Here is a 5,287-nt window from a genome sequence, read left to right on the forward strand (position 1 = left end):
GTCCCTCCTCCTCTGGAAACACCTCAGAAATATCTGACAGAGCCAAACCACTTTAAACACAAAGGTTTTAGTATTTCAAAGATTTCCTGGCTATAAAACTGTGATACAATTCATATTAATTTCTCCATTTGGGAGGCAAATATTTGGAGCACCAAGTGAGCAGAGTGGGTGGTTTGCTTCCCTCTGTTCCTTTCAACATTCTCCACCACTGCTCCTTTCCCCTAAGTCTTGAGTGTGGTCAGAGATGTTGATTTTTATCTCCAAAATGACATCTCAGTGGTAGGACAGACCCCCAAAAAGGATCAAAGGAGTCTGCAGCCAGTTGTTAATAAAATATATATAGGACATAAGTTTTGGAGAGAAGGAAGAACAGGGCCACCAAATGTTTGTTCTTAGTGGACACAAGTTAATAAAAAGGCAGGTGGTGACAGGAAGCCCAGGCTCAACCCAAAACCTCATGCCCAATTAATAAGGAGTTAAGGTGCCTGAACCTCTGCAATCTGTTCAGTTTACTTGCAAACTGCTGCTGCTCCAGCAGGGAAAAAGAGCACAAAGCTGTGACTGTAACCCATTAAATACTCCCTTATAGAAATTATTTTCCAGTTAATGAAACCAAAACCAGGGTGCTACAGAAAAGTACCAGGTTTGCTGAAAAGTGTCTCTGAACTCTGCAGATGGAACAATAAGTGAAAATTTTAGTACAAACTTTCTAAGTATCCTGAAGTATTTAATCTTTCTGCTGTGCAGTTTCAGGGAAGTAGACAAGAAGTTGGGGTGTCCCCATCCCATAAAAAAGATGCTGCAGAACCTTAAACTCATTTTTTTTTTAATCCCACCCACTTCTAGAAGTACTTTTTCACAAGGATGGAGTTTTTTATTATTATTCTGACAGTCAATTGTTTGTTTTTGCTTCCCCCAATCTGGTGTGCAAACCACAGGCATGAAGGGGATTTTAAAAGAGAAGAAAAATAATTGTAATTGTTACAGCGGTGCAAAGCTGTCCAGTGGCAAGCAATGCTGCTGCAAGCCCTGCTGAGATTTCCCAGGCTACATTTACTACATTTGATTTGTCTTAGCAAAAAGCTCCACAGGCTAAAAAACCCCACAATTAGCTTCTGAGAAGCTTCATAACATCTGCAGAAAGAAAGACTGCTATGAAAACAAGCTCAGTCATGAATCTCAGAATCCTCAGTGCAGCATCTATTTAGCCATACCTTGTTTTCCTCTGCATTGATCTGTACTTCCCAAGGCAACCTGTGCACCTCCATCAATCTCCATGTCATAGAAGCCTTGCAAAAAAATAAAGAGCAGGGCCTAGGAAGACAATATTGCAAATTTAAAACTCAGAGTCTGGCATTTCTGGTTGAGATAAATGGAGAAAAATGTACGGCCTGTGCTCTGTTATCACTTCTGACTCAACAATGGAGGGAAAACACGGGCAGGAGGTGCCTTATGTACAAGAGAAGTGTGTTTTCACTGGTAACAATAAGGAAAGCATTAAGTGAATCTTAGTCTGGCAGACATTTGAGAAATACTTGACTACTTTTGGCCAAATCAGAGCTGTCTGAAGACCAGGAGTAGAGTCTTTCATCATTGATTTCATTTGATCACCAGGTTCCATCAATTTGCAGGGACAGATTTCCCAGGATGACAATGCTTGTAACCACCCAGAACAACCCAACATCACTGAAGGCAATGGGACAGTGAAAACTACTTGAAGGTGCTAAATAACAACCTGAAATTGGGCACAGCATGAAATAAAAGCTTTTTCCAGTGAGGAAACGGATCTGGTTTAGCACTACTTTACTACTGAGGTTTTTTTCCTGATCAAGTAGAAACAGTAGGAAAAGCACTGCTAAATTAATAGCAAGGAACAGCTAAATTTAAGGAACAGCTACTAACTAGAGTGGACTTACTATATCCCAGTTCTCAGCCCATGGTTGCTGGTATTGGGGAAATAAGGGGTGGGAGGAAGCTGCAAATCTGAGCGGGTTGCTACTGTATGAAAGAGAGCACAAACCAGCTCTCCTCATTCCCAGTGCCCACTTTCATAAACTTGCCTCCTTTGGGCACACATGGAAATCTCACTTCTTGCATTTTTGCCCCTCAAAATGAGCCTGCAAACAAGGCTGGGGGGAAGGAGCTGCTGAACTGAAGGTAGGGCTGCATTGGGACTTTGCTCATTTGCTCAGCCTGGTTGGGACAGGGGTCTGAGGGCTCCTCTGGGACAGCCTCTCACCTTCCACAAGGAGCAAATGCACTGTTCTGTGCATCCAGGCCCTGCTCACCCAGACACAACACGGGCTGAGCTTCCCCAGTCCGAGACTGAACCTCACCTTTGCTCCCTGCTCCCCCTGCCAGCCCTGCCTGCACACTCTGTGCTCGCAGTGACCCAGCTCCCCTTCTCCAGGATCCCCTGGCTCACATCTTGCCCCAGTGCTGCGACATCTGCTGTGCAGAAAGCCCAGAAGTGAGAAAAGCTGGAGCCTGTCACTGTCCTCTGACTCACCAGCCAGATGTGGGATGCCAGAGGAGCCCATTTGAGGGGTTTTGGTGCTGGGGAGGGAACACTCCCTAGCCTGGGCCCCTACAGATGCCAGGCTTTCCTCAGTGCTATTCTTCATTCATTTAGCTCCTGCTAAAACCACCGTAAAGCAGCCACAATGGGTCTGGCAGTCTGTATTTAGGCAATCTACATGCTCAGCCTCAGGCTAGAGTGAACTCTGAATTAATTGTGTGTGGATTGAAAACAAAGAGAAAAAAGCAAAGAAATTAGGTGCGAATGATTTAGCAAAACTCCAACATCAGGGTTGCTCTTGCCACTACAGAGCAAGCAAGCAATAATGCTGAGTGATTTCAGTGTCACTGAGGTTGGAAAAGACCTTTAAGACCATGGAGGTCCAACCATTCCCCCAGAACCTCTAGTCTGACTCTAACCCATGTCCCCAAGTGCCACACCCATGCAACTTTTGAATCCCTCTAGAGATGGAGACTCCACCACTGCCCTGGGCAGCTGTACCAATGCTTGGCCACCCTTTCCATGAAGAAACTTCCTTCACAATCCAGCCTGACCCTCCCATGAACAACTCAAGGCCATTTCTTCTTGTCCTATCCCTGTTCCCTGGGAGCAGAGCCCGACCCCCCCGGCTGTCCCCTCCTGGCAGGGATTGTGCAGAGCCAGAAGGGCCCCCTGAGCCTCCTTTTCTCCAGGCTGAGCCCCTTCCCAGCTCCCTCAGCCCCTCCTGGGGCTCCAGCCCCTTCCCCAGCTCTGTTCCCATCTCTGGACACTCTAGCACCTCAATGTCTTTCTTGTGAGTGGTTCCAAAACTGACCCCAGGATTTGAGATGGGCCCCCAGCGGTCACTGCCCTGCTCCTGCTGGACACACCAGTCCTGGGACAGCCCAGGTGCCCTTGGCCTCCCTGCCCACCTGGGCACACTTTTGCTGTAATGAGGATTGTACACGTTAAGAAACCTGCAGGGAGTCACAACATGGAACAACATGCATTTTTTAAAGGAAATCAGCTGCTACACCAAAGGCCAGGTTTCAAAGTCTTCTATTCATCCTGGAAAGCTTCTGAAATGAAAAAAAAATCTGTGTATTTTACCATAAAGATTATTCAGAATTGCCCTTGAGAAAGAGTTCAAACTGCTCATCCCACAGTGAGAACTAAGATGACCCCATTGAGATTGAACAGCTGTACCTAAATAATGTGAAGTGCACAAAAAAAGGCTGAACAAAAACACTCAACTTGCTCATGTTGCAGTTCCAGTTTCCAAACCACTCTGCTGACAGGTACTGACCACAGCAGTGCTGCAGCCACCAAACTACAACTGCACTGGGAAGAAGGCACAGAAATTCTGGCAGTGGTTTTATTAGGGCCTGTGCCTGATCTAGTCCTCTTCAACAACAGCAAAAAATAAATACAAGACCTAATAAATAGATTCAAAACAAATTCTGCATTTTATCAAATAAAACCATCATCATCCCACATTGCTAACTTGTTCACAATGGTGGATTTTCAGCAGCAAATCACGTTTTCATTAGTTTGGTTAATTATGAATGAATTAATAATGAATATTCTGTGCTAGGAAGTCACAAAACAGTTCTTGTTTTCACAGTGGTACTTTAATGCTGTGGCCCAGGGCCTTGCAAAGCAGATGAGACCTTTTTAGAGCTGGTCTGGACACTTCCCTGATTTGTTTACAGAGTCAGGAATGTAGCAAAGGTGGAACTAGCCAGAGGCACAGAAACAGCTAGCACAGGTTTTAACACAGGAAATTCCAGTTAAGTGCACAGAAAAATACTTTCACCAGAGGGACATCGCATTCTGGGAGAGAAGCCTAAGGAGATGATGTGATCGGTCCCAAGACAACTGAAACTCTCCTGGGCAAGTTCATCTCAGCATGGCCCTGGTATGAGGACAGGGATGAACCAGAGACCTCCAGGTGGCCCTTCCTAATTGAATTTTAGGAATCCATGATCCAAGAGCAGAACTACAGCCTTGCACTTCAGCATAGCAGATTTCAGCTGTGAAGTGGATTGAGAAGGCAAAGCCCAAAGTAGTGGAAACTAAGGAATAAGGATACCAGGAATCCTGATTTTCCTACTGCATTTGTTCTCCCAGTGACATTTTCCACCCCTGTTACTCTGTCAAAAGCACAAGGTGCATATCACCTACATTTCGATTAGAAAGGATGTTAGAAAGCAAAATTAGAAAGGATAATCACCATTAACGATTATGGAGTCATTTATGGTGCCCCTGTGGGACCTAAATTCAGGTCAAATTGGTGATTTTTAGAGGTCAAAACAAAACCATGAAAAAATCTGCACACTGAACAACACCTTGTTTACTTACCTCTTTTGTATCCTCTTCCAACAGTTCACACTCCACACCATCTGTTCCAACTGCTCACTGAGGTTTGGGCATGAATCTGAGAATTTCAAGCACTTTGTAACACCACCTTTTATCTTCTTACATCTATAAACAGAGGTGGTCTGCAGTACAATGCTAACTGAAGAGGACAGTGGCAAGAAAAAACTTCCATGGTATATGGAGATAATTCTGTGTGGGCAGAGTGACCATCCTGTAAGATTCAGCCCTTCAAATATTTCCTGAGAAGCAGCTTTCCACAGCCACAGCACGAAATGCAGAGCAGCCACAGCACTGGCTTTGCCTTGAGGACATCCCATGTGGCTACACTAAGTATTTTCAGTAGCTTAAAGACCACACAAAGGTAAATAAACCCATGGTAAACCCCAAAACATCTCACTGCACAAAAAAAAG

The sequence above is a fragment of the Poecile atricapillus genome, chromosome 15 (genome assembly GCF_030490865.1).
Source record: "Poecile atricapillus isolate bPoeAtr1 chromosome 15, bPoeAtr1.hap1, whole genome shotgun sequence".
Classification (NCBI taxonomy): Eukaryota; Metazoa; Chordata; class Aves; order Passeriformes; family Paridae; genus Poecile; species Poecile atricapillus.